Source organism: Pleurodeles waltl, chromosome 10 (assembly GCF_031143425.1).
Source record: "Pleurodeles waltl isolate 20211129_DDA chromosome 10, aPleWal1.hap1.20221129, whole genome shotgun sequence".
In the NCBI taxonomy this organism is placed as follows: Eukaryota; Metazoa; Chordata; class Amphibia; order Caudata; family Salamandridae; genus Pleurodeles; species Pleurodeles waltl.
Genome location: NC_090449.1, coordinates 1056101808 through 1056121821, shown reverse-complemented (window position 1 = coordinate 1056121821; position 20014 = coordinate 1056101808). Strand labels below are relative to the sequence as shown.

The 20014-nt window shown below is 44.4% G+C and overlaps 1 protein-coding gene across 1 annotated transcript in view; it reads left to right on the top strand.

Moving 5' to 3' along the window:
• Positions 1-20014, top strand: part of KCNH8 (potassium voltage-gated channel subfamily H member 8) — a 915601-nt gene that overhangs the window by 675211 nt on the left and 220376 nt on the right. The window lies entirely within an intron of this gene.

Below are 20014 nucleotides of genomic sequence, written 5' to 3'. Positions count from 1 at the left end.
AGTGCACGTTTACCATACATTGTGTGGCACCTTACACATGATCCATTTCAGTCTAAATAAGCTGTATTGGGAACTTGAAGTAACCCTGGAAAATGTATTTACAACAGCCCCACATTGCATTTGAGTGAGTGAGCAAGCAGAGCACTGAAGCCAACCCATGGCCCACATAGTCCCAAACTGTCTATTCCTGACTGCACATTCGAGGCCCAGACAAATTAGGGTATGCCCTCCTACAGGTCTGTGATTATGAAAAAATGTATGACTTTGTGGATGAAATCCTAATTTTCATTTCTTTTCAGTAGCCAATTGCTAGACTTGACTATTTCTCCAAGGTCATCCCTAAACTTTTTGCCTTCACCCTCCTGGTTTCTGAGCACGTTTTTGTTGACTTTTAGGACCTGGTTCACTTTACCAGTGCTAACCAGTTCTAAACTGCTTGTGCACTCTCCTCTAAACATGGTGAAATTACCTTACATCTAAGTGGCATATTTACAATGCTTGTAAGTCTCTACTAAATTGCTACTACATGTGCCCAGGGCCTGTAAATTAAATGCTACCAGTGGGCCTTCAGCACTTATTGTGCCACTCACTTAAATAGCCCTTCAGAACATGTCTCATGTCTGGCATTGCAGCCTGTGTGTGTAGTTTCAACCTGGCAAAACAAACATTTTCCCATACGCAAACCTTCCCTTTTAATACATCCAAGACACCCCACTGGTAGGCCCTTACCAGCTCAAAGAGCAGGGTGCAGTGTATTTAAAAGGTTGGGCATGTACTTTTAGGTTTTACATGTCTTGGTAGTAAAAAACCCACAAATTCATTTTTCACTACCGTGAGGCCTACCTCTCTCATAGGAAAATATTGAGTTACCTTATTATGTTTCGTAAGTCCTAAATTTCATTTGGGAACAAGGGGGAATGTCACGTTTGGTGTCTAAAGAATTGTAATTTAAATCCCTCTTTAATGATTAAGCTGGATTTTAACTCAAAATTCTGAAAATGCTACTTTTAGAACATTAGCATTTTCTTTTCCCAACCATTTGGTGCCTGCAACCTGTATCCTGGGCCATATGGCTAGGTGTAGCTGGCAGCTGGTCTTTGTGTTTTGCACCCAGACAGTGAGACAAAGGAGAATAGGTGTTGGCAGGATGGACCATCTACGACTTGATTGGGGGAGGAGCTGTCACCTACCACACTTGCACATCACAAAGCTTCTACCTGAGCACACTCACAAAGGGTTTGACACCAGTCTTTTATGACCCCAGACAAGTTGGGGCCAGGGCAGGGAGGCAGGAAATTCCAAACACCTCTGGGGATGGAAACCTTCAGTTATTTCACCTACTTCAAAGTGAGCACTCAGACCCAGCTATTCAGTGTATTTCCTGACCTGTGAATACTACAAAAGAAGAACTCCTGTGCTCCGTTGCTGCAAGAAGACTGCCACTCTGCTGTCCTGTTACTCTGCTGCCCAGTTGCCCTACTAGCTGAAAAGGAAGACTGAACCTGCACCCATCATTTCAGGCCACAGTGACTTCAAGGGTCAGCTGCCTGACCTCCTGTTCTGAGCTACAGGGACATAAGCTCCAGAGGCCTTCCTGCATCTGCCCAGCTGACCTGCTGCCTGAGCCCTGCTGGCCTCTGGTGGAGTGAGTTCCTGATCGTCAAGAGATGCCTCTCATGTCCTGGACCCTTGATGTCACATCAGTTGAGCCCTCTCCACAAGAAAAGGTAAAATCATGAAGTTTTTGTCTCTTCACAACTACAAATGGGCCATTTCACACTAAGATTTGACAGCCTGCACTGCCCATCACAACGTAGCTCTGGGGAACCCAATTCTTCATGCTACAGTGATCACTAGTGACGCTCAGCAAAGCAAGATCTGCACTTTGCGCTACAGCATTGACAACTCATGGTGACTGCCAGTGCAAAGCTCCAGTAATGACCATTTGTGATGCCCAAATGGATCGTCACGATATAGCAATGACCATCAATGATGTCCGACCTCCTCTTCGCACTTCATAGACAACTATCCACAGTGCTCATTTTGCCCTTTGTGGTCCCCTCTACCGTGAACGCAGCTTTTCACACAGGACTTTTGAAGGTAACTTTTTCAACAGAACTAACCTGGTGATTTTATCTGGCCCGCACTCCATCGCGTTGGCCTGAATTTGTGACTTTCACCCACTCTTGCACAACAAGATAACCATGAGTGGCTCTTTGTGCTCTGAGGTGCTTCTTAGCTGCAGGTGGGGCCAAGCTGTGCTGCTGTCTCCAACAGTGATGTAACAAAACCTGAAACCCCCTACAAAATACATGGTGGGAGCCCCATACGGACCGGACCCAGTAAGGACCTCTCAGGCCAATATTCAATCCCTCTGTTTTCAAACTCCCTTAGGTGGGGTGTTTATGTCCTTTTCTGGAATGTCATCCCAGTCTTTCCTTGGTTTCTGATGGTGCTTGTGGCATAGGACAGTAACATCCTCTGTTTCGAGGAAATTTGGATTGCCCATCACCTTCTCATCAAATACTGGGACCATAAAGTGTCATTACAAACAAGGTGAAAAGGCAACGATGGAATGGATTCACAAATTGACTAAGAAAATCTTGGAATCAAAATGTATTTAATAAATGTTGTGTAAAAATATGATACACAGATTATGCTGACACATAATTGCAACTGAGCCAACATGCCTGCATACACCTGATTGGTGTCCTGAATGACCTCACTACGATCCTTCAGTTAAACTAATTATTTCTATACACTGGGCCAGTCTTATGAGAAAGTAAAATCCAATGCTGGCCAACAGCCTGAATGCAGACTGATACAACAGTGTTTGGGCTGTGTACTGCTGGTCAGATGTGCACTAGACAGTATCCAGGCTTGCAGTCCTATATGGCCTTGTTCATGCTGTGTGCGGTCAGTCAGAGTTGTACTAGGCAGTATCCATGCATGTTTACCCGCATGGAGCTTGCTATGAGCATATTCGGGCTCTGTCCGGCCGGTCAAAGTTACACTAGGTAGTATCCAGGCTCGATCATCTGCAGTCTGATACAACCATGTTCGGACTTTGCACAGACGCTTAGAGTTGTACTCTGCAATTTTCATGCTTGGTCGCCTGCATGCAGTCTGATACCACCATGTTCGGGCTCTGTACGGCTTTGCTGGTCAGCCAACCACTATGTGCCTGATTTACAGGATGGCTGAAGGATTGATGTCTGTCAGGATTTTTTCACTCGCCACCCATCGCCATCATGGTGATTCCTGTCAATGTAGGAAAGGTTTGACGGATTGTACCATCAGCCCAGACGGCCGGCCATCAAACTTTTCAAAAGTGTTTTAGTTTTTTTTAAAAGGCGGGCCTGAGAGTTTGGAGAATATACTAATGTCTGTCAGGGTAACAGAGTAATTTACTCTGTTGCCCACCAAATTTACAGATGTCTGCAAACCTATGGACATCTCTATACATTGACAGAAACCGCATTATTGGCAGTTCCTGCCAGTGTAGGAAATGTTTGATAGATGAAATAATGATGGCTGGACATCAAACTCTTCAAACTTTTTTTGCTTTTCAAACACAAAAAACTAAGGAGCCCCTCACCTGGGAGTTTTCTACCAGGGCGTGGGGGTCATTATTGATTCTTTGCTGTCCTTCACTGCATTGTTTTTCCTGGTGGTTACGGATACAACAACAAGGCATAACACTGTCCACACCAAAAATGGAGGATTGTGTGAAGTCCATCCTCCCACAGCCCCTAATCTACTGAGGTGTCAAAGGAAGTATTCTGTTGATGAAGCCAAGTGGGACTCTCTGGGGTGCAGCAGAGCATTTGGACAGCAATGGGGTACCCTGTCTGCCAAACTCTAAATCAGGCCTTACATCTGGAGCTTTTCTCTGAAGGGGATAGATATTTCATGAGAAGAGGCAGGACATGTTTGGCGGAAGGATGATGCTGGGTTTCAGAGCAATAGTCAGCTGGAGGTCCTCCCCATTGACTGGAGCAGAGCTAATCTGAGAACAGCTGATATGGTCTTTGCAGTCTCTCTACAGCAGAGCATGCAGAACACCAGTACTTGAAACATATTCTTTAAAAGGGCTGTGTGTTTCTGCCATTGGCTCATGATTGGGTTGTTCGCTTGTCTGAGTCACCTCCTTTCTCCTGATTCGATGTCTTTCACTTATTTTTTCTATTGTTCAATCAAAAGAGCATTTTAATTGTGCAGTGTTTTTACTGGATGAATTGTATGCTTCTGCTGTTTAAAACAGGGCTAGTTTTCCTTTTGCATGTTTCACACCAAATAGAACCTCTCCCCATCCACCACCAATATTGTTTTTGCCAATGTTTGCTTGCATTCAAATATTAGCGAAGGCTGCATCACTGGGCAACCATCTTGAAATAGTATTTTCTATACTTTATTATTGTCCTATTTCAAGATGGCGTCATATTATGTCTTTGACTGACTTTAAGTGTTTATGTGGCAGTCACTGACAATGACAGTAACAATGAGCTACGGTTTGCAAATCTACAAAAATCAGCACAGCTAATTGAGATTTGGGAATTGTCACTGCTTGCACTCTTGGTGAGTGTATAAAGTGTAGTAACTTGACTTGAACCCTGTACAAAGGATGGTTGTAAGCCCCTCACACCTCCTGTTTTGAATTGGCTTGCAATATTGCAAACTTAGGGAAAATGTGCACACGTGTAGTGCTCTATGCCTTTCAGATCATTCCTGACCAGAGAAAACGAAAATCACTTGTGCCGCGGTGGATGAGTGGTCAGCCTTTCTCAATACTCACCTTCTTCACAATTTTGTTCACGAGCACAAACTGCAAGAACTATTTTTCAGTGACACCTAAGGGCATGGGCAGAGGGGTTGTACAATGAACACCACAGTATGTCATCATCACAATGTTCTGACGGTGGAACGATCACTGTGCCCGTCATGGTGATTGGGTGGTATCCATTGCTGGGTCCCCGATCACGATTATTGTGTCACCTAGCTTGATAACCATACCTTCACCTTGAGATTAGAAATTGCCTATCGCCCTATAGTGCACAATTTATTTTTAAGGGTAACATATTTAAAGATATCACCTCACCAACCCTACATTTCGATTACAGGTTGCTAGTCAAAGACTTAAATATGAATATGGCTCCTCACCTGCAATATACAGACTGAACAAACACAATTGTTACAAAATAAATCATCTGCACCTATTACACATTCTGATGAGGTTTATAGTAACATATCTACACTGCATGGTTTAAGAGTGTTAGATCTATGTTGCTTTCTAATGTCAGGCAATGGTGTTTAAAGTCCTAGGAGCAGTTGCATTTCCACCCAGGGTAGGGGTGTTGCTAGGCAGAAGGGACACATTGCTTCTGCTGTAGAGGGTAGCTTGGCAGAGGATGGGAGCAGCAGTTTGGCAAACCCCCAGGTAGGAGAGAAAATAGGTATCCTAGAATATGCCAATGACAGGTTCAAAGCCAATGCCAGGAATTTGCATTGAACCCCTGTTTTTGGCTTAAAGACAGCTAGAGTTGCAATGACAATGGGATTTAGGTGTGTGCTTGGGGTTCCGCTGGTGAAGTTTTGAGAGTTTGTTCGTAGGAGAGAGAGTAATCGGAAAGTCTCATTAGTAGACTAATGCAGTTTTCCAGTTTGCTGAATATTAGTGAATTAATGCATTCCTTGGACGTGTGGATTGGTCTGTATAAATGCAGATCATCACCATATTTAGAGATTCCTCCAATAAAGCAGCTTAGGGGACTAAGGAGAACGCAAAAGTGTGTAATAAAGGAAGGAGTGAGTGTCAGTGTGTCAGGAGCAGAGGTAGATGGGGAAGAAAAAGAAAGGTAGATGACACATCTTCAGGAGTAGCTCCCAAAGGAATGTTGAGTCATCCTGTGACCCCTGGGTAACATGTCTAGAGGAGGGGGTCAGAATGTTGGAAAAGAGACTGATGTGTATCTGCATGTAGGTGGTCAGAGAGAAGTCATCTGAGGGATGGTGTCACCAAGGGAAGGAGAGGATACAAGCCTGTCTTGTGAGTGTCCAGAGGGTAGCACAATAGGAAATGAATGGCTGTATTTCCAGGCAACAGAAAGTTATCAATGTGATTGGTAGAAGGGCAGTATCAGTACTGAGAGAAAGCTGTAGTGCCTGCCAGACATTCCATTTATGAGCTGTTTCTGATGGTCAAATTCTGTCTATCACCTGGCCTCATGGTCCCCAAGAGCCCCTCTCAGCTTTTGTTTGAAAACAAAATTGTTACAGTGAGAGCCTTTTCAGGCGGGAGGATGGGGGTGACAAGCAGGGGGCTCTGAACAACAACAGTGGTGGATGAGGTCATTTGCTACTGGTGCCCAGAGCAGTGTCATACTTCAGCTCTGCAGAGAGGACAGATGCATTTTTCCACACTTGACTCTCAGGGTGACAAGGGCATGCAGTCAAAGGTTTCTCAGGGACGTGGAGGGAAGGCAGAAACGCAGATGTCAAGCAGTCAAACAACATCACAATACTCTACTGTCCAACCCAGTGCTTATCTCAGTAAAAAGATAAGTAATTTAATATTACACCAAGATGAAATACCACACACAGTAATGGAGTTTCAGGTTCAGTGTTTTGCAAACACCTCTATGTGGCTCTAGCCTAGTACAACAAAACATCATACCATCCACAGTTGTCAAATACAGATCTATGGTGCAAACTGTCTACAGTGTTCTTGCAGCAATGAAATGGTCATAGGCAACAGTCTGGCACAGGTGCGATCTTTTACTGATAGGTTAGTTTGTTCGATTCATGATAGCAATCAGCAATCTCTTTAACATACAAGCTTATCTTGCTTTTGTATTTCAGATACACTCTTTCAGTCATTGCAGACCTTGTGGTATCTGCTGACTGGGACATGACTCAGCAAGGAGATCAGCAGAGCACTCTTCACAACTGCACAGTTAGAGTGCTCATCAGCCGGCACAGAATTGTGGGGAACTATGACACCTCTCAGATCTTTCCTCTGGGAACAAGCAGAACTGCTGGCCTTGTCGGTGGTCATTCATCTTTACGGGCGTTAGGGAGGTCCTTCGATACAGTAGCATTGTCAAGCCTCACAAGTCACACAGCATGTCAAGATAGCAGCAGAACATGTCACTCCCATCCCTCTGCAAGATGCTGGATGTCACAGTGTCACTTGGTGGTTGTTGATTCTTCACAAAGTTCACCACATGAACCTTGCAAGGAAGCAAGGTGACCCCCCTCACAACTCAGTTCAGTGCTGGTGTGCTCCTAATGCAAAGTCGGCTCTTCGGGGTGCTCCACATTTCGAGAACACAGCTGGGCGTCTCCCTCTTGCAAGGCCAGGCATTCTCCTTCCCACTCTGGACAGCCAGGCAGGCTTCTAGGTGCTAAGCAGCAAGTTGCACAGGCATCAGTTGATGTCCCTTCACCTCTGGGAGGCTGGTTGTCAGAGACCAGCCCTAGATCACAGCCACTCTTCGAGTACTCTGCAGAGTACTCCCTTCGTTGAACAAGAAGAACCTAGGACTGGGACAAAGTGGGAGGGTTTGGGTCCCCCCTTTATACTCATTTTCCAGACATTAGAGGTTGATCCACTGCCTAAAGCCTAGGAACTGCTGTAAGGTGGTTCCTTTTCAAATTTCATTTGGTGGCTGCAGTCTGTGCAAGGTGACAGCTGTCACAGCAGGTTGTGAGGATGCTGGCTCTAAACATGAACATCCAAAGCATGGGCACAATGAAGTGTGAAGACTCTTCTCCTTTCTCTCATTAGCCTTCCTGAATTAGCAATGAGGAAAAAAGAGAAGGGCAGGCCCTGTCCAAAAACTTCCTCACCCATAAAATCAGAGTCTTATGACTCACCTCCAGTCTTCTGCAACCAAACTGTACTTCCATTGTCCAGACATGCTCTACTGCATCCTCCAACTTTTGCCTTGTTAAGCTAGCAGCAGACTGATGATTTTGTAGGAACGTGGAGGAAAATGGGTTGGAATGCAACTCAGGTCTACTGCCAGTTGTTAGACTATTTTCAAGTGTTCCTCCCAAAGCCTTTTGTGTGTCTGAACCTGGAGCAGTTCACCTGCTTAGTCAAATGTCTAGGAGATGCTAATGGCTGTATGGAAGAGAGCTGGCTCCAGTTTAATCCAGAGAGGATAACTCGATGTGTTCGTACCACACCCACTGACTAAACTGCTACCTCTGGAATCAATTATCTCTTTTTTTGCCAAATCAGTTATGCTGTCACCCATAGTTATAAGCTTGAAGGTCATCTTTAATGAAAACATATGACTTTGGTCCACAGACTACAAGTAAGGCAAAGAAGGTATTTTGTCTCTCCCTACTAAAATGGTGCAGAAGATGTAGTGGACACCTTATACTCCAACACTATTGTCTCTGTTGTGCATTCCTCGTCAAATCAGTTCCACAGCCTTCACATTGGCAAACATATTTCGCTACTTTGCACAAAACTTGAGTTGCGAGGGTGCAGTTGCCAAAATAGTTTTCTATGAAGACTCTTCTCATGGAGTTACAAGGCATCCCAACAGTGGTAAAAGTTTGCCTTTGTCAGTGGTCTTTTCACAGCTTTCCTCTAAAAGATAACACAGTTCTGAGTATGGGTCTTTCAAATCTATGCTGACCATTTTAGCGCTTACAGTCAGTAATAAAGTTTTGAAGCACTTTGTAGGATGGTGCAAGTGGCATGCCCTAGATGATAGAATCCCAGCTGCATCCCATCTCTCATAAGACCAGGCTTGATCTATACATGCTTAGCAACCTCTTGCAGCACAAATGCCCCTCAATGTATAGTATATTTCCTCACACACTCTTGAGAATGTCTCACAGTCTTTGTTAGGACTTTTTCACCACTGGAGGAGGAAATGTACAACATCAGGTACAAACTTAATTGTGCACCTTGTCCCGCCTACCACACCAGTGGAGCATGTAAGATACATTCTTCATTTGTGCAGAATCATGTGTTTCTTTATTCAAGGGACTGCGGATTCATGTGCTTCCTATGTAGCTGAACATGTTGGCCCAGATTTATGGACTTCGTGGCACAAGGCAGCACGGCACGTCTGCACAGGTTTGTTTTTGTGCAGAAAGGGGCACCTCCTTGCACAAAACCAATCCTGAGAGGCTTTTTCCTCTTTCTGTGAGTGCTGCAGAATGCGGTACACTCAGAAACTATTAAGTAACAAGGAGAAATACAAATATTTCTCCTTGTTATGCCTCTACTGGTGAGGTGTATCTTTTTGAAACATTCCCAAGTATAAAGGTTCCTGTAAATCTGGGCATGTGTCCCAATCTATGGATGTTGCATGGGAACACCCACACAACACCCATGGAAACGCCTCCCTGGCACAGAGTAATGTAACACAGCAATTTGCTCTGTGTTAAATTACTCAAGAATTATGGAGTCGTCAGGGCTATGCAAGGTGGCCTTGCATGGCTTCATACATCTAATTTAGGATTTGCATTGTTCTTGTACCACGCTGCGTGGTGGAAGAGGGACGCGAACCAGGCCATAAACATGGTTCTTTGTCTATTCAACTTTAAGTCGTAGGGCACGGGGTATATCACCAGTGCTTTGAACATCTCTTTCTCAGGATGTTGTTTAGCTCCTTCACTTCTTAGCTACATGTGCATCTTTCATATATGACCAGTTAGGGCCACATCTCCAAAGTCATCCAGCTACAACCTCCTAATGTCACTGAGCACCTCCTCTTGGTTTTTATACTGTGTTACTACAGGAATTATCCTCTTCTTTCATCCATGAGGTGGTGATGTCTTCTGTCCATGGGGAAACAGGCCAGACATCTGAAATGTTATTGAAAAACGAGGGTACCACATAGATTTATTGTTCATATAGTGTGCTCTTGAGTGAATCACAGGGGTGTACTGTTATTCGCCTTTGGGCAATATTGAGTGTTTTAAATTTACTTTTTATGCTTGTGCAATTTATCACACATACAAAATATATGGATTTGTGAAGGTATTTGCTTTACATATCTCTCATAAATAGGTAGTCCTCAGGATGCTGATTCTGCGAGTATTACATTTTTTGCTAATTTATTCACAATGACACATTAGGATAGGGATTGACGGACCTGATGAAAGCCCATAGGGCTTGAGGACAATAGCTGAGACGTCGACTCTAGGATGTGGGAACCACTGTAGTTCAATCACACCTCAGTGGCATAGTTTTTATTCTTACCAGGGGCCCTAAAATAAAGGACTTTACAGGGCTCCCTTGGGTAATTTGAATGGTTTCCCTTCCGATTTCAAAACCAAGAAATTATAACATAGAAGAGCTCCTAAACTACGGTCTGCCTAGATAGAAAGCACAGTTCCGTCTGGGGGAGGACCTGGAGATGAAGTATGCCACAAAAGAGGGATCAGGGTTCTCCTCCAAAAAACCTTGGTGGCCCTTCTGTTTTGTCTACACACTGATACCTAATGTTTTTTCTGCCTTATTCTTATGAATAGTGAGAACAGTTTGGAAGGATATCTCAATGGAGGTCTCCTCTCTCTCTCTCTCTCTCTCTCTCTCTATCTCTCTCTCTCTCTCTCTCTCTCACTCCCCCCTCTTTTATGTACAGTAGACTTTTCCAGTCACCACTGTGCACTGCTGCCCTGTATGTGACCCTTGTTTTGAAAGTTCAATCAGAGGACCTCACCATGGCATCCCAGAAGCAGAGATGTTTTAAGGCATGGGCAAAGTGGGCCTCGCCCAGGGCCTGATCCTTTCAGGGGTAGCCTCTACAGATCACTCGATCTTCCTCAGTTCCAAAGATCCCACTTCTATGATGCCCCTGAACAACCAAGTTCAATATAGGGGAGAAAGGATACCTTTATCTAAGAAGGAATGACCTCTTTTTTCCATTATTACGTAATCACACTCTGATTCTACTGAAAACCAAAAAGACATAAATAGATATCAATACTCAAAACTTAAGATCATTGCGTCTCTCCAGAGCTCACATGTACCAGCCCCCACCTAAAGTATATTATTTTTGTAGTTATACTTCTTAAAGGAAATTCCTTTAATATAAGTGACAATTGTACTTAATTGGCCTGCCTGGGAGTAAAACCACCACCTCACATCACATAGCACCCAGACAAAATTGTGTCAATCAAGTGATATACATGAGGGATTTAAGGCCAGATGTATCAAAGGATTTTGCATTCACAAACGGTGCGAATCGCAAAATTCCACCGTTTGTGAATGCGAAATCGCCTTTTATGATTTATGAAAGGAATTCACAGTGCAATTTTAAGGAATCGCAATTACAAATGCATTTTTAAAAATGACATGTAATTTACATGTGAACTAATATTTTTTTGGGGTGCATCAAAGGAGGTTGGATGGGGGTGACCCAGGATATGTTAACATGAACTTCATATGTATTGAATGAGTGGCGGCAGGATCAACCAGGTCGAAGGTTATACCCCCGAGCATGTCCATCCATCTTCGAATGGAGCCAACAAGTAGGCACTGCGGGTAGTACATGGCCATTGTGCTGGGATGATTGCCTAGAGCAATGGTATCTCATAATATAATGAAACAAGTACAAATAATATGAAGTGGGTGGTGGCAGGATCAACCAGGTAAAGGAGTGTTCCATACATAGGATCTACCAACAATAGATGAGCCTGACCCAGGGACTCCGTCCGAGGTGCTTTGTGCCCGACAACTATGTAATGTAGTAGAAGCATGGGTAGGAGCAGGAGGCCATAAATATCAAAATAACAGCAAGATGCATAATGGGCTCTCTGATGTATACAACAAGGTGTGTGACTACAGGGAGATGCTCAAAGTCGTGCTCCAGTTTCAGAGGAGTTCATAGTGAAACTCAGAAAGCACTATTTATATCCCTCGTATATCACTTGATTTACACGAATTTGCCTGGGTGTTATGTGAAGTGTGGTGGTGATTTTTCTCCACAGGCAGGCCAATGAAGTATAATTGTCACTTGTATTTCCTTTAAGAATTATAACTATAAAAATCTTTGTAATAATTTACTTTAGGTAGTGGCTGGTATATTTGAGCTCTGGCAAGACTCAGTGATTTTGAGTATTGATATTTATTTACGCCTTTTTTGTTTTCAGAAGAATCAGAGTGTGATTATGTAATACTGAAAAAAGAGGTAATTTCTTCTAGGATAAAGATATCATTTCTCCCCTATATTGAAATTAGTTGTTAAGGGGCATTGTAGAAGTGGGATCTTTAGTCCTGTGGAAGGTTGAGGGATCCATTAAGACAAATAGAAAGCGTCCGAAACGTCGCTAGAAAAGCAGGCAGGAGGGGTGAAGGGGCATTAATACCCTATGTCATCACCGTAATGTAATTTTAATCCTACCCAGGAAGTCCATTAATAAAGAGGAGTAAGACCCCTATGAGGTAGTTTTAATTCTTTTTTGTTTGTGCTGCAGAATAGATTCCTATGTATTTGTGTGTTTTGTCTTCCTCAACCCCCTATGCCCCATCCCTGACTTTGGTCTGCACAGGAATGCTAAAGCAGGACTTATAATGAAGCATGTCACGACTAGTGGGTGGGGCTAATTTTTAAGATCTGTGTGTCTCTCCAGGGTCCCCTGAGTGGTTTTGTTCCTTTTTTTCTTCATTTGTGTGTGTAGATATAGTTACGCAGGGAGGACCGAAACGGAGTAGTACTTCTCTCCCCTTTCTTTTGGGTTGTGGCCCCCTGATAGAGCCAGATCTGTTCAGCAGAGAGTTTTGAATAATTCCTATACATGTTGTTTTAAATACCGTTTTCCTTTAATTTATTTTAATTGTGAATGATTTGTGGGAGTCTATTACAGACATTTTGCAAAGAAAGGTTTGTTTTTCCACACTATGCAACATCCATAAAATAAAGGGGGTTATTACAACTTTGGAGGAGTGTTAATCCGTCCCAAAAGTGACGGTAAAGTGACGGATATACCACCAGCCGTATTACGAGTTCCATAGGATATAATGGACTCGTAATACGGCTGGTGGTATATCCGTCACTTTACCGTCACTTTTGGGACGGATTAACACCTCCTCCAAAGTTGTAATAACCCCCAAAGTGTCTTTCAGATCAAAATCAAGGCCCCACTTAGAGAAATTGTTGGGGGTTACAAAGTTTACTTGCAGTAATATTATTAAGCTACAGCTGTGTAGTATAATATTGGGAACATGTCACTGTCCTTGAATATTAGATGTAAACGTATTTAAAATTTTGACCAGTCTCCTGTGCGGTGCCAGTGACCTGGCCAAAGTGAGCATGAACGAGCTGAAACTGGATCATGAATTCAACGCTGTGCCGAATAGCGGCCCCAGAATTGCGTTTGGCCCAGGACCCCTGAAATCCTCAAGATGTCTCTGCCCGGTAGGAGGGTTTGACCCTCCTCTGGCACAAAACCTTACCTCAGCCACTGATTCAGCTGAAAGGCCTGGGGCTGTAGGTTAAAAAGCTGTTTGACTGCTTGTGTTGAACACAGAGGGTCTCATTTACAAGAGGCCTATGCCACCAGGGCGTTACTTTTTATGACGCCCCGGCGACGCAGGCCTCTTAATCATATCTTTGAGGCGGTGCAAAGCCATGCTGGTGGCTTTTCATGGCCTCATAGATATGGAGTAAGCACTGCGTTGCCTTACTCTACGTCAAGAAGACGTTCCATGGACCTAGCGATGGGTTTTCCCACGAAATACCCATGAGTTTTGAAACATTCTCAGATTTAGAAGGATCTGTAAACCTGGGAATGTGTCAAAACTGTGCGCCATCCCAGGGGAGGCATGAGGGGAAAAAACTTTTGTCCTCTTTATATGTTCTGCAGCACACACAGAAAGAGGAAAACCCCTCCTTTCATTGTTTTTGTGCAGGAAGGTGTCCCGTCCTGCACAAAGCCAATTGTACCAACAATGCAGGCACCCTCCCACCACGGTGCAAGGGTGCCTGTGTTGGCGCTAGGAACTGATTTGTGCGCGGGCGCAGGCGGAAAGGACAGGAATGAGCCATATTTCATTAATACGGTGCATTCCTGCCCCTCCCTCGTGGCACAGGACAGCACAGCAAGAAGCCTTGTGAGGCTGCCCTGGCACAGAAAGTTGTAAGTGTGGCCCAGAAACTTGACTTAAAAGCAGTGGAATCATAGATATGAGGGTTGAGTAGGGGGTGTCCATACAGGCAGCCAGGGAATGCACAACCTTCCAAGAATAGATCTTTCCCGGAGCCCACTTAGTTCAACCCTGGGGTTCAGAGAAGCAACGTTGCAAGAAGAAAATGTTGGTGCGAAAGCAATAAAGCATATCTGGGCCTCCTTTTCGGAGAGCAGAAGAATAATTGGCCTCCAAGTGCTGCACTCTGAAGCATGAAGCGCCTCGTCGCAGTATCAAATGCGAGAAAGTGCTGAGTTTGCAAAATCAGTGGAATGGAATGCTGCCGCTTCACTGGAGCACAAAACAGCGAGCAATGCGACTGTATTCAGTGGTTAATTGTGCTGTTCATCCAAACGCGCAGGCATTAAAAGCGCCTCTTTATAGTGTGCCAGAAGAGATCCCCTCCCCATCCTGCTCACAAGAAGTGCTGGTACCCAAGGTGTAAAGGAAAGGAAACGCCCCCAAATTCGGAGCTTCGGAGAAAGATTTTTCCGTGGAGAAAAAATACTATTTTGCATAGTTTTCAGGCACAATATTCTGACATACAAATGTGGAATGTTACTTCCTTAAACATTTGATTTCTTTAGTGTAGCATAAAGGCCGAGCGCTGCCTCGAACTGTCTATATCTGGTAAGCGCAGGCCCAGAGTTGTGCCAGATTTTCAGGAAAACAACATTAAAAACATTTCATTGAGCTGTATCTAAATGGAACTTATTCATAGTCGTCGCACAGTATCTTAGTGTGCTGTCAGTGTGGTGCGGGTGAGTATGTGTGAGCCTCCTGGCTGAGTGATTGGCTGCAGGCATGCTATGGATGAGTGATGGACTGCAGGCGTGCCATGGGTGAGTGATGGACTTCAGGAGTGAAGTCTGGGTGAGTGATGGACTGCAGGAGTGCTTTGGATGAGCGGTGGACTGCAGGAGAGTGATGGACTGCAGGAGTGGCCTGGGTGAGTGATGAACTGCAGGAGTGGTATGCATGAGTGGTAAACTGCAGGAGTGCTATGGATGAGTGATGGACTGCAGGAGTGCTATGGATGAGTGATGGACTGCAGGGGTGCTATGGATGAGTGATGGACTGCAGGCGTGCTATGATGAGTGATGGACTGCAGGCGTGCTGTGTATGAGTGATGGACTGCAGGCGTGCCATGGATGAGTGATGGACTTCAGGAGTGAAGTCTGGGTGAGTGATGGACTGCAGGAGTGCTTTGGATGAGCGGTTGACTGCAGGAGAGTGATGGACTGCAGGAGTGGCCTGGGTGAGTGATGAACTGCAGGAGTGGTATGCATGAGTGGCAAACTGCAGGAGTGCTGTGTGTGAGTGATGGACTGCAGGCGTGCTATGATGAGTGATGGGCTGCAGGCGTGCTATGATGAGTGATGGACTGCAGGCGTGCTATGATGAGTGATGAACTTCAGGAGTGCTATGGACGAGTGATGAACTTCAGGAGTGCTATGGATCAGTTGTGGACTGCAGGAGTGGAGTGGTCTGTCTGAGTGAGTGATGGACCGCAGGAGAGTGATGGACTGCAGGAGTGGCCTGGGTGAGTGACGAACTGCAGGAGTAGCATGCATGAGTGGTGAACTGGCGGAGTGAAGTGGACTAGATAAGTGATCCACTGCAGAAGTTGCCTGGATGACTGATGCACTGCAAGAATGGTTGAGATGAGTGACTGACTGCACAAGTGGTCTGGATGAGTGATGAACTGCAAGAGTGGTATGGATGAGTGATGGGCTGCAGAAGTGATCTGGATGAATGATGGACAGCATGAGCGGAGTGGTCTGGCTGAGTGATGTACTTCAAGAATGGTATGAATGAGTGATAGACTGCCGGAGTGAAGGGGTCTTGATAAGTGATCAAATTAAAGCGGAGTCTGGATCACTGATGGGCTGCACGAGTGGTTGGATGAGTGATGGACTGCAGGGTGGCCTAGATAAATGATGGATTGCAAGAGTGATTGAGACGAGTAATTGAGTGCAGCAGTGGTCTGGATGAGTGACAGACTGCAAGAGTGGTATGAATGAGTGATGAACTGCAGGAGTGGTCTGGGTGAGTGATGGACAGCATGAGTGGAGTGGTGTGAATGAGTGATGTACTTCAGAAACAGAATGAATGAGTGAGGGATGGCAGGAGTACTCTGGATGAGTCATGGATTGCAGGAGTGGTATAGATGGGTGATGGGGCTTTAGGAGTAGAGTGGATGAGTGATGTACTGCAGGGGTTGCCTGGATGAGTGATGGAGGGAAGGACTGGTCTGGATAACACTGCAGGAGAGTTACTACCAGTAGTGATTTTGAGAGCTCAGTTGGAGACGGACGAAACTACAGAAAAATTGATCTGGCGCCCCTTTCTAGATCTGTAGGACCAAATAAAGTCCTCATAAAGATTGCGCCACTGGTTGTATGGACATTTTATTTTCGACTGTAAGTGTATATAAGGAGCTATAATCAGCACCAAAAGTCAATTACAGTGAAACCAATTTGGCTGCACAAAAACAACAGAGAAGATGGTGTTCAAACCATGATGATTTATTAGCAAATGTAGTCGAAGTCACAAATCAACCAAGTCAGTAAATCAATTTATCAAATAAGCATATACATCCATCAGGTTGTGCAGTCTAAAATTGTATAATATGAAAAAGAAGTTGCAAAATATAACGAGTTAAAAACACAGAACAGAAAATTGATTGGTTCTAGTAAGGAGCTCCCCTAAGCTAAATGAGGCATCGAGAGTGGCAAGGGGAAATTCTAGAAGGAAAGTGTCAGCATCAGTTCAACCAAGTTATGGTTCCTGGGGAAGTAGAAAGAGATGTTCAAGCGTGAAGCTCAAAAACGATGGTAGGAGAAATCAGCAGAGTTTGGGAAAGGTCTTCCCTCGGTGAAGGCAGGACCCGGATCTGCTAACTATTCTAAGAAAAACACAATTAATAACAAGCATTTGCAATGCCAGAGGTCTTCCATGTTGCAAACAAGGTGTCATCTTTTGAGAACAGCGCCCAAGAGCAAAACAAAAGAAAACACGAGAAGAAACTAAGAAAAGATGACTTGGCAAAATAACAGAAAGTTAGCTTTAAAAAATAAAACTTTGTAATTTTGTGCCTGCTGGGCACGTTTTTGTCAGTGTCAAGCCTTCTGTTTGCGGGGCACTCGAAGTTAAAAACAATGAATAATACCTCAATCAGTCGAGAGCAGTGGACAGGCACTAATTAAGTTGCATCAATTAGTGCTTGATCCCTGCTCCACACAGAGAAATGGAAGTGATGCCAGGCATTCCTTGACGAATTACAAGGCTATAAAGAAGAGTGCCACGCAAACCAAAAAATGGTGAGCGACAGGCAGGATCCAAGCCCAGAACTGAACACAACAGAGTTTTGCAAGCAAGACACATGCGCTAGCGCATGCACTCGCACGCTTGACCCTAAAAATGAAACAGAAGTTTCTGGAAACTTTGTCCCACCAACTCCCTCTGGATAGAAAATGAAGATACGCTGTTTTCTGGGAGCAGTTGGACTCCCCAAGTTCAGAAGCATGCAGCGCATGACCATGGAAAGTATCAGTGGTGTGGCCCAGTGCTTAATTTGTGCTTGTTGTTTCTGGTGTGGAGCACTGGCACTTATTTTTGCGGGCCAGCCGTTATTTATCTGCCTCAAGCATTTACTGCGAGCAAAAGACAAACACGGGACAGACGGAGGGAGAGAAAAATGAGAAAGTGTCACAAAGGGCAAAAGCAGAAAGCTGCAAGAGTGAGCTGAAGGGGCAGGGAGTGGCTGTAAATGGATTGACGGGGCCCGAGATGGCTTCAGGATTACGCTACCTCAATATTCCTTGCTCGCTCATTGAATTGCAGCAGCCCCGTGTTTCAGAGGCGAGCTGTGGGCACAAATTAAGCACTGGTCTGTCCTGCCTTGTACAGAAGGCTTTCTCCTGGCTCCATACACTGCACACCCAGGGATGGAAATAATTCTCCCTATTCTAACAGTTTCTCAGCATAAACAAAAGGCTACTCTAACTAACGAAGTTGATAAGACGCCTGAAACTGAAAGGAAAACATTTTGAGAAGAACATTGTATTCAAAATACAAGAAAAATGTTTATACGTTTTAGTCAACGTAAAGCCTACTCGAAATAAGTCCTTTGGTCACAATGTAATTACTTAATACGAATATATCATATAGTAAAAGTTAGGCTAAGACTATGTGATTGTGAGTACTTTATACACATATTTGCCACACATTGACACTCGGACTCATATATCAGTATATTGATTGATATATGTTTAGTAATATTATGGAGCATTACATTTATGCTGCTGCAACATCATATCTGCGTGTGGGTGTGGGGGGAGGTGTATCCTATAGAAGATAATTCTTGAACCTAAACATATTTATTTATTTCACACGTTGAAGTTTATCTTCTCCTCTATGGACACTCAGCTTCACACAGTAGTTATCGTGACAGTCTGGTGTGGGTCTTGCCCTCCTGGAATTATGGTGCACACCCTTGGTTTATTCTATGCCACAGACCAGCTCAATTGTAAGTCTCTTTACTCAAACCACTGAACTGACCTCACTAGTCCAAACACAACAGCACAGCCAAACAGCTGCCCCTGAAGGAGGGGTACCAGGGTAACTCTCCAAAACCACTGAGCATACACCACGTGCATGGGATGGGGAAGCCCGCTTGGTGAACCCCCATCCTTCTTTGCAGGTTGAGGGGCCTCTCCTGCTCTGCAACCATGTCATCTTACCCAGAAGACAGCAAACAGCTTGTCACCTCAATATTGGACAATGGGCAATCCTTGTAAGAAATACCCAGCTCTGCAGACGGTAGGGAACAGTGTGATACAGATGACAAGCACATCCCTCACAAACCTTTCCTGGTACTACACACTTTGTACAACTCCATCAGATCCTTTCGCCAGACATCCTCCACGTCTTGTTACAGCTATACAGATTATTGGCGAGGCCCTCTTGTGTGTACTGTATTCATTTCTAAAGGTCAGGATGAGCAAAGAAGGATTAGAGATAAACCAAGGGAGACGAGGGGCACCAGAAGCAGAAGATGGGCCCGCACCAAATTAGAAAGCAACAATGCGGCCCATGTTTGCATAGTTGGAAAGGTTTTGAACTTGTATAACTGTTTTTCAAGGTATTCTGTGTGGATTTAAAATTGTTGCTGACAATTTTTGTTTTAGGTTCAGAGACGGGTAGCCAAGGTCCAAATCTCCCTGTTCTCAAAATTGCCCAAAATGAAGTAATTAAACAGTAGTCAATTGGGGGATCGACCAATTAGCCCCAAATCAGAAATGAAAGTCCTAGATAATCGAGAACCCACTTTGAAAGAATCAAGAATTTTATTCGTATATCGAGTTATGTTCTTTTAAGTACTTTTAATTCCAAAGTCGAATTTGCATATAACTTTAATTTAAAAGCAGCCAGCCAGGCAGGCTTGCTTTTAAAATGACACTGGGCACCTCAGCAGTGCACCTAGGTGTGCACCACCTATGCTGTGGTCCCTAAACCTACATGCCCTACCATATACTAGGGACTTATAGGTAGGTTAACTTAGCCAATTATAATTAGCCTAATTTGCATATTGATTTTACACAGAGCACAGGCCCTGGGACTGGTTAGCAGTACCCAGGGCACCATCAAAGTCAGGAAAACACCAGCAAAAAGAGGAAAATGGGGGCAAAAAGTTATGGGGCCTCTGCAATCAGCCCTGTTTTCTCACAGTTTTAATATCAGGGATATCAACAGTAGAAAGCCGTCCAGCAGGCTAAAAAATAGGTCCACAAATCGCCAAAACACTGGCCCATACACGGACCTATCGGAGCAGCCCGTCGACACTGCCTGAAA